Here is a 13207-nt window from a genome sequence, read left to right as displayed (position 1 = left end):
TCTTTATCCCTCTTCCAGCATTACACCTGCCTAGCCATATTCATCTTCTTTTGTCTTATCTGTATCAATCCTCACATCTCAAAATTTACTTGGTCTTTTCAACACTGAAGGTACTGCCACTTCACTCAGCTTCATTAGAATTTTGTTTTTCCTGGGATTTATTTACCAGTATCATTCTGCACAGGTTAGGAGCTGTTAAGAAAGGACAATCAATGTGACAAAACCATGTAATTTATTGGTGAATGCAGAGAAAAAAGAAAAAACCCACAAATGTATTCAAAATACTTTTCCAAAAATCTAAAGGTACTTGCAAAGAATTCCTTGAGAGAAAAAAGAACTAGAAAATTTGTCAGACACACTCTACCACCTGCATATCCAAAAATATCCAGATTCCAGCAGAAATATAGAGCTTCACGCATAACAGTCTCCTTGACAGTAAGACAAGAAGCCACTTTCCACAAGTGCCCTCTCTCCCCTCATCTGCATTTCAGATTTTGCTGTATGTTAATTGACAACCTTGTGTCATCAGAAATTTAAGATAGTCCATGCAGAGATGTTTTTAAGTGGAACAGGAGGAAGTTAAAAGATAAGGTTACACAGTTTGTCCTCCTACGCAACAGGGTCTACTTATTACTTCAGCTGCTCCAACAGCTAACAGATTTCCTTTAGTTTTGGGGGGAGGTTTATAGCTGCCAAAGATCATAAGCAGAATTAAACCACAATACTCTCTTCTTACAGCTGCTGACAACAGAAAAATACCATGTTATTAAAAGTCTATAGGAAGGTAAAGTTTATGCAGAGATTTATCTCAGCTTCACCCTCTTTCTTGAAAGCTGAAGTGATCAAGGTCTTTCAGATATGTCACGGAATATCTTTGGTTGGAGGGAAACTTCAAGATTATGTAGTCCAACCTTTCACCAAGCATTGCACAGTCACCACTAAGCCATGTCATTAACCACCAGATCCACACACCATTTAAACACTTTCTGGGATGGTGACTCCATCACCAAGTGCAAGGTACCACACCTGCATCAGGACAATCACAAGCACAAATATAGGCTGGGCAAGGAGTGGCTTGAGAGCTCTGGCTGTTAGTTGACGAGAAACTCACCATGAGCCAACAATGGCCACTGGCAGCCCAGAAGGCAACCATGTCCTGAGCTGCATCAAAAACAGCGTGAGCTGTTTTGGTGAGACCCCACCTGGAGACCCCCAGTGCATCCAGCTCTGGTGTCCCCAGCATAAAAGGGACGTGGAACTGCTGGAACGGGTCCAGAGGAGGGCCACAAAGGTGATCAGAGGGCTGGAGAACCTACAACACAAAAGTAGTGATGCTGGGCTAATAACATGTTCTTAGAACAGCACTCAAAATCGCTACATGTTAGGGCAATTACAATTTTCAGGAAAACAAACTGGAATCCACATTAAATTCCTATTCTCCCAATGTACTATTCCATAGCTGAGCAAATTCATACTTTAGATTTGATAACTGAATCAGTACCATTAAACCATATTGGTATATTTTACAACACAGTATTACAACTGTGAAAATCACCTCTTAATTTTGGGTTTCTTTAATTGCCAAGTCATTTTGTTTATACTAAGTTGCTTCTACGCGCACATACTCCATCTTGTTCTACAGTAATCATCATGTTTTGGAATGCCAAAGTTTCTGTTTTACAAACACCACATCTGCATGGTAAGAAGATAGATTGCCACACTTGTGAATTAATTTTCTTTTTGGTACACATTTTCTTAAACAGGATTTTAAGATCCTCAGCATTAAACCAGATACTAGATAAAAACTGGATTAATCCTATCCTGTTACTGTGCAAGCTGTAGAAATAATGAGTAAACACACAGATAACAGAAAATTCCCTCTAAACCAATACTTCAGAGGACTTTTATTAACAAGGACTGTTCTGCCTACTGCAGTGATGTCCAGAAAGAAAATGCCACACAGAAAGTCCCCTGTGTGGGATAGATATACTCGGATCAAGGTAAAACATTGTTACGCTGTCAAAAACTGAAGGAAGAAGATGAATTTGAGAGACTGAATTGAAGATGAAGGAGTCTGTCATGCAATAACAGCTTATAAGAGTTACAAAGCCGACATATAAACACAAAAAGCAAAGCTGACATATTTGATAACCACAAAGCCTGCTTATTCCAAATACACTCTCAATTACAGTCATTCTGGATTACACAAAATGAAAAAACGAGTTCAGGGAACTGCAGCATTACAGCACTCATCTCAGTTTCGATGCTGTCAACCTCTTAAAGCTTCCCTACATGCAACAGAGTCTACACAACCACCCACCTGGGCAAACCCTTGTGGGAAGAGAAGGCAGTTTCACAGCTTGCAACCGTGCAACACACATCCCACCCCTGCACTGACATTCCAGGCACTGCAAGGACAGGGAGAACACGTCACAGCAGCTTCTTGTGGTTTGAAGCTGACCATCATCAGAGCAGTTAGACATTTTTCTTAAGGATCAATTCCACAGCTCAAGTTAAGCCTTACTTGTGCAATAGCCTCTCAAAAGCAAACAGATGTGGGTAGCAGACTTTCAAAAAGATCTTAATACATTAAGCCAGCACCTCACCTTTTTCACTTTGTTGCAATTAGCCCAAAAGAGCCAAGGCACAGTAACCAATGCTTCGCTACAGTTTGTTAACAGTAAAAAATAAGCACAAAGGTTCATTTTACTTAAGAAATGGTAAAGAACCAGGCAAACACAGATGAGAGATTGTTGCACTGAATCAACAAGAGAGACTCAAATAACTCAAGTACTGAGGACATCTAAACCCACAATCTGTTGTGTACACAGTGATTCCAGAGAGCAAATAACATTTCATTTTTCTCTGCTGTGTTCCGGTTGAATCATTCACATTCGAATACAAGTACAGGATTTTAGTCCTCTATCAATACTAGATAATATACATTTCCAAGTTCCTCAAATTTAATGTTCTTTCTTCTAATGAGACTGCTGTTACATCTGTAGGCAGTCTTATAAACCACTTTAACCTTATTTTAATTTTTCATTATGAAAATTGTAACTGTTCATTAACTTTGGAAGACACAGCATTATGGCTGTGATAGATCTTTCCTCATATTATTAAGAACCTACTTTACGAATTCAGTGCTTGAAGCAGACATTGATAATAATGTCTTATATACTTCAGTTTTGTGTTTGTAAGAATTTAAACACATAGTTGACTATCCTTACAAAAACAATATTTACCATCTTGATTTTAAAATTACTGACAAAATAGAATTGCATCAACGTTAGCAGAACCATTAATCACAGTATCACAGTATCACAGTAACTAACTAAGGTTGGAAGAGACCCCAAGGATCATCAAGTCCAACCTGTTCCAACAGACCTCACAACTAGATCATAGCACCAAGCGCCACGTCCAATCTCCCCTTGAACACCTCCAGGGACGGCGACTCCACCACCTCCCTGGGCAGCCCATTCCAATGACGAATGACTCGCTCAGTGAAGAACTTTTTCCTCACCTCGAGTCTAAACCTCCCCTGACACAACTTGAGACTGTGTCCCCTTGTTCTGGTGCTGGTTGCCTGGGAGAAGAGACCAACCCCCACCTGGCTACAACCACCCTTCAGGTAGTTGTAGAGGGCAATGAGGTCGCCTCTGATCCTTCTCTTCTCCAGGCTAAACAATCCCAGCTCCCTCAGCCTCTCCTCATAGGGCTTGTGCTCAAGGCCTCTCACCAGCCTTGTTGCCCTTCTCTGGACACGTTCAAGTGTCTCGATGTCCTTCCTAAACTGAGGGGCCCAGAACTGGACACAGTACTCAAGGTGTGGCCTAACCAATGCAGAGTACAGGGGCACAATGACCTCCCTGCTCCTGCTGGCCACACTATTCCTAATACAGGCCAGGATGCCATTGGCCTTCTTGGCCACCTGGGCACACTGCTGGCTCATGTTTAGGCGGGTGTCAATCAGCACCCCCAGGTCCCTCTCCGTTTGGCAGCTCTCCAGCCACTCTGACCCCAGCCTGTAGCTCTGCATGGGGTTGCCGTGGCCAAAGTGCAGCACCCGGCACTTAGACTTATTAAATGCCATCCCATTGGACTCTGCCCATCTGTCCAGTCGGTCAAGGTCCCTCTGCAGAGCCTTTCTACCCTCTAACTGACTAACATCTGTTCCCAACTTGGTGTCATCTGCAAACTTGCTGATGACTGACTCAACCCCCTCATCCAGATCATCAATGAAGATGTTAAAGAGGATGGGGCCCAGCACTGATCCCTGGGGGACGCCACTGGTGACTGGCCGCCAGCCGGATGTGGCACCATTCACCACCACTCTCTGGGCTCGGCCCTCCAGCCAGTTCCTAACCCAGCACAGAGTGTTGTGGTCCAAACCACGAGCTGACAGCTTAGCCAGCAGTTTACTGTGGGGGACGGTGTCAAAGGCCTTGCTGAAGTCCAGATAGACTACATCCACAGGCCTCCCCACATCCACCAGACGGGTCACCTGATCATAGAAGGAGATCAGGTTGGAGAGGCAGGACCTGCCCTTCCTAAATCCATGTTGGCTGGACCTGAGCCCTTGGCCATCCTTCAGGTGCGCAGTTATTGCCGCCAGGATAATCTGCTCCATCACTTTCCCTGGCACTGAGGTCAGGCTGACTGGTCTGTAGTTTCCAGGTTCCTCCATCCGTCCCTTCTTGTGGATGGGGACCACATTGGCCAGTTTCCAGTCACCTGGGACCTCCCCAGTGAGCCAGGACTGGAGGAAAATGATGGAGAGCGGCTTGGCCAGCTCATCTGCCAGCTCTCTCAGCACCCTAGGATGGATCCCATCCGGTCCCATGGACTTATGGGTGTCCAAGTGGCTCAGCAGGTCCCAGACTAATTCCTCATGGATTTCTGGGGCATTACACTGCTCCCCGACCCTATTACCCAGCTCAGGAGGCCACTCATCCTGGACTCCTACCTTGCTGTTAAACATTGAGGCAAAGAAGGCGTTCAGGACCTCAGCCTTTTCCTCGTCTTTGGTCACCATGTTCCCCTCCAGGTCCAGTAAGGAGTGGAGGTTCTTCTTGCCCTTCTTTTTAGCATTGATATATTTGTAAAATTGCTTTTTATTATCTTTCACAGAGGTGGCCAGCTTCAGTTCCAACTGGGCCTTTGCCTCTCTAATTTTATTCCTACATAATCTAACCACTTCCTTAAACATACCTCGAGAAGCCTTCCCCTCCTTCCAAAGGTGATACAGCCTCTTTTTTTCCCTTAAATCCTTCAGGAGCTGCTTGTCCATCCAGGCCGGTCGCCTTCCCCGCCGGCTCATCTTTCGGCACATGGGAACCGCCAGTTCCTGTGCCTTCAAGAGCTCCTGTTTGAAGTAGGTCCAACCCTCCTGGACCCCTCGGTTCATGAGGGTTGGTACCCAGGGAACTTTACAAATAAGTTTCTTAAAGAGGCTGAAGTTTGCCCTCCGGAAGTCCAAGGTGAAGGTTCTGTTGGTACTCCTCCCTATCTCCCTGCATATTAAAATCTCAACCCTCCCAAAGAAGCAGCTTTCTGACTAATAGTAACCTCCCCACCTCTTAAGCCATGTGGTAAGATTATATTTAAGGAGGAATGTCATCCAGATGATCACTTTTTGTGCATTAAACTTTTAGCATATTGTGAGTATTTTTAAAAAAGGTAATGGTTTCCCACAGAGATTAAGCACTATTTTAGCTTTGCTTCAATACTGTTCAAATGCCCATCTTAAGGACAGAAAAACTCCAAGACACAATTGGATATCACTACAAAATCAAATGGAATATCACTTATAAAAAGTTTTTGTGGTTCTGTAACTACATCGTTTGAAATATTAATATTACGACAGCTAATATGTTGCCTTAAACTGCCATCTTTAAAACACAGCATTCTACTTGAAGTAATCAAAAAGCTAGAATACTCTGCTAGACCCATTATTCCATGATGGGCATACTTAAACTGACTTGATTTTGATGTATTCGAGAAGGCCAAGTTCTGCTGAACTAAGTCATCCTGCAATGGAGCATTTACTATTTTGTACATCTGAAATGCAAACTTGCTTCCAGCCAGCATATAATTTTCACTTTTTTACATGGAATGCAGGAAAAAAAAAAAAACTACTGATGTTGAATATGTTTAATTTTTCTTAATATTAGACATTTCTTTACATTTTACAACTGCCAGTGGAACTACCAAGCTAAAAACTTCCACTTGTAGCTCTCAGTGTAATCCCCACCATACATGAAGCTTTCCATGAGGTTTATGAATACATGGAAAAGATGAGCTAAGAGAAGAAAGACAGTGGCAGCAACTACCAAGATTCAGAACTTAAGAGTGGATAAATCGGCTGATGAAGAAAGAAGGATTCTGACAGTGACATGCACACAGCTGAAAGACATTTACAATATTGGGAGTGTCAAAGCATTCCCAGAATGACATCTTGGATAAAGGAATCAGTGTAAGGAATAGAACAAGATGGATATTGGCACAATCTTCCAAGCAAAATTTGTATTAATCTGAAGAAGCATATTGTGTGACAATAAACATAAGACCAAGGCTTCACCTTCAAAATTACACTGGACAAATGACACTGTATGAACAATTGAGTTGTTCTTCTCTTGCAGTCTATTTCAACAAGTATTGTACTTTGTGGAAGCAACAATTGTGGAAACATTTGGAAAGCAGAGCTAACCAGCATCATGAAACACAATGGCGGTTACACAGCCCAGAGAACAGAATCATAAGGAAGACAACAAGCACAGAAGTGTTATGTCAAGAACACTTCAAGTGTCAAATCTTGTTTGTAGCACCCAGGTTTTGACCAAAGTTTAGAAAATAGCCTAGTACGCTTTCTATAACATTTTTCTCCTTTCCTCTCTCCTTTCTCTGGTCCTGCTCGAAATCAGCTACAACAAAATCTCAACTTTTCTCTGCATTAAGAACAGAGAACTTTTTTTTTTTTAACTTTTCCTGTATAAGCTTTCTGTGCCCATTTTAACATGGTTCTATCACACACACATGCAAACATCTGCGACCCATTCTACACTGGGTATAAGAAACAGCATTCCTCAGAGAGGCTTTTCTACAGACAGTTTTAAAAGATACCTTTTCATTTGGATTTCAAGAGGAAGTATGGACTGCCACCAGCAGAGGAGTAGGAATCACAAAAAGCTATAACCCAAATATTCCAAGGAAATGTAAGCAAGTAATTACAAATAAAACCACTTACATTCCTGCAGCTTGTTTGGCAACAGCATTATACCATAAGGAAAGCTGCTACAATTCATAACAGCATCTTGTAATAAAACAGCTTTATGCATCCCTCTCAAACTGTTCAGTGCTCAAATCTCATCAGATGGCTGAGTAAGCATTACACTTTGGGACAGTAAATCTCTGTTTCCAATATGCTCTGCATTCACAGACATGTACTTTTACATTCACTGTAAGACACTTCCAGCTAAGCACTTGTATTAAAAAATTGCAATATATAAAAATATCTCCATGCTATTTTGTCTCGTCAGCTATCCAGCCTAGAAAAATTTAGGAACCTTAAAGGACCAGCAGTTCAACAGGACCTAACAGCTACCCAGAAAAAGCTCATCTGAAACTTGGATTTACTGACATGAAAGTAATGTGAAAGACCTGTCTTTATACATGTCACTGTCCCTTCAACATGGTTTTATCCACATCGCTGAGGCAAATATGTGATTGCTATGGTACTTTTTCCTTCATTTGGGTTTGGAAATGAGCAACAAATCTGAATTCATGACAGAAGATGCTACTATGCATGCAGATGCTTGAAGAGCTCTACCTAGATAGACAGAACCCATGGAAAAGACACTGAGTGAACTATAAAGAAAAAAAATGTTGGGTATTATGTGCATTCCAATAAAACAGAAAAGGGCATCACTAGACCTAACGGCTCACAACTGAACTCAGTTTCCAAAATCCAAGGAGAAGCTGGCATCTGCTTTTAAGATGGAGGCTGACCTCCTACAGATGCTGCCTATCAGTGGAAACGATGGATTTTCTGCTTGTTGATGTTTTCAAGACTCCAGAATGTGCTGTATTCAAGACAGATTATTGGAATCAATGGAGAAATAATCTGATGAATGTTAATGAGCAAGTGGGTAAAAGGCCAAACAAGATAGCTGGTAGTCTTTCTGACCTTAAACTCTGAATGCAGAGAGAAATAATAAAATCCAAGAAGAACAAACAAAAAAGTGCTGGACCCTGCTTATCCAATTATACTTGCTTCTTGTTTTCTTTTCTACTAATTTGGATTCCCATTTACAGGCTTTAGCTGAATTTTCATCAGGACTTTGACTCAACTCCAATTCATCCATGATTCTCTAAGGAAGAAAATGAGGTTTGGGTGGTTGGTTGGTTTATTTGTTTGTTTCAAAGTCTCCTTATGTTCTTCTTATTAAGTAAACTGTCTATTTGAGTCCAATCACAATATTTGAAAAGCTTCTCAAAATCACATAATCCATTGAGGTATTAGAAGAACAAACAGGAGCAGGAAAACAAATATAAACATAGTAATAATCACCACAGACCAACCAGCTGTCCATTGAGCCTAGAATTTAGCCCCCAACAATAGTAAGGTAATTCAAAAGAACATGGGTGGGGGTGGAGCAGGAAGGTGTAAAAGACAATTAGAGAAAAAACACCTAAAACTTGTTCCTCATGCATTTAAGCTGAAACCTGAGTAGTACATTGGAGCAGTACATACACTCCAGTGTTAAAGCCATCTTCCACATAGTCCAAAAACATACAAATGTCCAATCCATTCCTTATTTTCCTGAAGATGGCATTGGTTTCTTGTTCTTGTTGTGTAGTTTTTCTGTGGTTGTGTTTGTTTGATTGTTGGTTTTGTTTAGTTTCATTTGGAGTTTGTGTTGTGTTGCTGCTGTTCTTATATTTTTAGAGTCCTCTTTTTTTCTTCAAGAAATCTGTTCAGTATATATGGAAAAAAGATGCAGTATGCAATACCCAAAAGATGTGAGTAGTATAGCATACTAGCACAATATCATGTGAAAGAAAACCAAGTGTATTATACTTCCCAAGTGCCCCTCTCTGAGAATTCTGCTGCAATAACTTGATTTTCTATTTGAAGTTAATAAAAATCCTGGACAACCTTAAGGGACATTATAAAGGATTTATTATAATCATTGTCACTAGCTTTTTCAAACTCCTGTTAACATGCCTCTAGTGTTAAACATGATACAAAAAGTGCATGTTTTTAAGTAAAAAAGACTAACAAAATGGAATATGAGCTGACATCCAGAAAGGTATTGGGTGTTGCTTTTTAGTGAAATTATCTTGCCATACAAGAAGAGATGCTGTGACACATACAAGGAAGTCAGCCATGATAATAAAAAAACCCCTAAGTATTTCAGAAGGCTGTTTGGTCTGGTTTCACTTTGATTATATTTTTTTAGACTTATTTTTGGTAACTTTAGTCATATACTCTAGCTGCTCTAACATTTCACAGCAGAGATTTACTGCTAGACTAGATGTGACCTGAGAATGAGAAAGCAGTCAACTCACTGTAACTATTGGCTAATAAATTTTGCATCAGCTGAAGCCTGGCATTTGGCTCAGGGAGAAACACAAAACTCATGAGCTATGAATGCCAAGTGAAGAACTCTGGAATAGCAAGGTTTGCAAACACCCATTCAAAAACCCCGTTTAAAACTCTAACAACTTAGCAGAGTGCTCTTCTAGGCCCAATTTGTCTACAAAGTATACTTAAAGCAAAATTGCCTCTCAAAAGCAGCCTCTTTAAAGAAAGGGTTTCCAAAATCCTTGGGTTTTGCCTTAAAGTGCATTAGCCTTCACCATGCTGTACCAGCACAGGAATCACAATGAAGGTATTTTCTTGGGAGTAAGGGGGAAGAAGATTGATAATTAGTTCTCTTTGTTGGAAAAATACATTGCATAGAGAGAAACTCAAGTATTACCATAAGATTGTAAAATATTCCAAATATACAGAGGTGTCAGCACTATTGTTAAGCTTTTGAAATATCCTAGTTGAAAGTACAAAAAATTCTAATGATTTTAAAATAGAGCATTCATAAAGGACTCCTCAACTTTAAATAAATCTTGTAATATAGCAATGCTTTCTCAGGTCCACATAAAGACTGTCTGTTTCAGATCTTACCAGTATCCAGTACAGGTAAAATCAAAGACAAATTAATTAGCTCAGGTATGTACTGGACCTGTCATTTTAGTCAATCTGAACACCTGTTCTGAAGATGATTGGAAAATAAGTTCAACAGAAAAAACCTAAACCTATTCTGAACTACTTTGTACAGGTATTATTACTGATATGTTAAAAGCAGACTATAAAAGGGGAATTTTATTACTCAGAAAAATTTCAGGTAAATATTGTAGGAAAAGCACAGTAGAAGTAATGTCAGACTAAGGTGCTTCAGGTAGTATCCAGGCATGCCACCTTCACTGTCTTCCAAACATCGTTCTAGAAAGCAGCATTTAGGCAAAGAGGAACCTTCTTTGGTAGGCACATTTGTCAACAATTAGCACAAAACCCCCCCTTTATTTTAAAACATGCAAATGATGATAAAATTTTTAAGTTGTACTCTGGGAGCTAAACTTTAACGTACATTCATTGTTTCTTTCAAATGCTTTATTCACACTAGCTTAGAGAGGTATTTATACTGTGGAGATATGATTTTTTGATGAGGAATGAGACAAGTAAGTCAGAACAGGACAATGAAATTCTAAGAAAACCAGGAAGATTTGTTTCAGAGTTCTGAGCTTTGAATCTAGTTTTTGTTATTAGCATTTCACTGTTGAACTGTCATAAACAAAAAGGTACAAATTGGTCTTACGCTTAACAGATTTTTGAAACAGACAACTGTAAGACCAGGCAGCAGCTAAAAACGACTGCTTTGAGCAGTTCCACTGCTGTGGTTAAACCAAATGCTTTTTCAGTAAGTCAAATGCATGCAGCTTTAGTAGCAGAAAGGACAAAATATTGAAGGAAATATCTAAAACTGCTTTAAAAAAAAAAAAAAGTATGTCAAGCTTTTATAGAATAGAAGAATAAAAAATTCTCTAAAGACTATTTATTTTAAGCATGTTTATTTCCTACAGAATTTAATCCCATCAAAACATCCACTCAAATTTGGAATAAATTTACATGTATAAATTCCTAGATGTCTGCAGCTGGAAACCACATGCATAGGATGTAATGAACAGTATTTCCTCCTGTATCAACCACCTTTTTATCCATATAATATTGATGTAGAAATTGAGAATGCGTACCAAGTCCTAATCTGATCTCCTTACTGCATTGTCTTAAATTTCATGTTAGCAAAGGAACTGGACAATTGGAAATATAATGAGCTGCCAAACAATCATCTTACAGACTTATTTTCTAAAGAAATTTGCTTTCTAAACTTCACAAAAGCCAAGAAATAAGGAGTTACTGCTCATATCACTTGCAAAAAACCTCACTATTGGCTCTCTAAAATCAACTTTATTCATCTAGACATAACAATATAGACTAGCAGGGGGTGGGGGTGTAATGGATAAAATAATAATAATAAACAAACAAACAAAAACCAACCAGAATGAAATCTGAGCATTTCAATTCAGTTACCAACAATTTGCACTCCCCCTCATAAAGAGGGCAGACAGGAACACATTAAGAGCAGGAGGAGGATAAACAGTTGTCAAATCAGTAATCAAGAGAAAAAGAACACCCTCATGAAATGCTGAATAATGACCTGGAAACTAAAATGAGGCACTTGAGCTGAAGCATCAATCATCCAGATAGGGAAAAGTAATATTTAGATGACTCCTGTACACAAAGACTGAACAAACCACAATGAAAGTGGCTCTAGGAACTTGCATGATTTAGTTGTAGTTTGAAGCATTACCTTTAGGCAAATAAATACCTATAAGCAAAGAAAGACACTACATGAATAGGCATTACCTCAGAAAATAGACAAACCAGGATCAGGCAAGGGTGTAATTAGCAATGCTAATTGATAGATGTTTTGATTTAAAGGTGCAAACAGACACTGACTACTGGCACAATGCTTTAAACGAGTTGCATGACATGATAGCAAGTCTAAAAAATGACCTTTTATTGAATGATCTCCACAGAGAGGTGTGATAACTTAGCATTTCCTGACATACCATATTACGAAAGTTAGCACAGGACTGTCATACAACATTAACAAGCACATGTAGAAAACAGCAGTGTTTCAGCAACTAAAGATTGCTAGAAAATTTACCTTTCATCGATAGGCACAGAGGGCTATACATTTATGCCTCAAAACTGCTTGATGTGAACCATATCTGGTTCCTCAACTGAAACCAAATGAAGTAATTTATTTTAAAAATCATATCTAATTGTTGACTGAGTGACAATTTAAGCAAGTGGCTGTTTAGTCAGGCGTCCTTATTTTGCCTTGCACAGAGTTCATGTCCTTCCTCATAGCTGGTACAGTTCTGTGGTTAGGAGTTAGTTTGATGATAACACTAATAACACACGGCTGTTTTAGTTGTTGCTAAGTAGTGTTTAGCCTAAGTTAAGGATTTTCAGTTTCCCATGCTCTGCCATCAAGGAGGTGCTCAAGAGGCTAGAAGCATGGCCAGGAGAGCTGACCCAAACTAGCCAAAGGGATATTCCATACCGCAGGACACCATGCTCAGTATAGAAACTGGAGGGACCTCACTGGGGAGTGATGCAAACTGCTGTAGAAGCATTGGTCCCATTACTATTATGATATTTTATTATGGCTGTTACTGTTATTATTTTATTCCATTTCAGTTATTAAGCTGTTCTTATCTCAACCCATAAGTTTTGCTTTTTTTCCCTTGACTCTCTTCTTTATCCCAGTGGGAGTTGGGAGGAGTGAGCAAGTGGCTCTGTGGTGCTTAGTTGCTGGCTGGGGTTAAACCATGACATGAAGTTAAGCAGCTGATTAAACACTATTACCATGAAGCAATGCCCGCTAATGGTTTCAACACACAGACTTAGTGTTTACTGAGACAAGCAAATACGTGAATGAGAGTAAAACTATGCATGTGTGCATGGCAAAGTTAGCATCCATAGGTTTTTCAACAAAAAACATTTGGATTGCTAATTCACAGAATATAGAATGTTAGGGGTTGGAAGGGACCTCGAAAGATCATGTAGTCCAAACCCCCT

The 13207-nt window shown here is 39.8% G+C and overlaps 1 protein-coding gene across 14 annotated transcripts in view; it reads right to left on the bottom strand.

The window, feature by feature from the left end:
- Positions 1-13207, bottom strand: part of TENM2 (teneurin transmembrane protein 2) — a 668081-nt gene that overhangs the window by 502842 nt on the left and 152032 nt on the right. The gene's annotated exons all lie outside the window — the stretch shown is intronic.

This window comes from Dryobates pubescens, chromosome 16, assembly GCF_014839835.1.
Source record: "Dryobates pubescens isolate bDryPub1 chromosome 16, bDryPub1.pri, whole genome shotgun sequence".
NCBI lineage: Eukaryota > Metazoa > Chordata > Aves > Piciformes > Picidae > Dryobates > Dryobates pubescens.
Note: the sequence above shows the minus strand (reverse complement) of the source record. Positions and strands in the feature narration are given on the sequence as shown.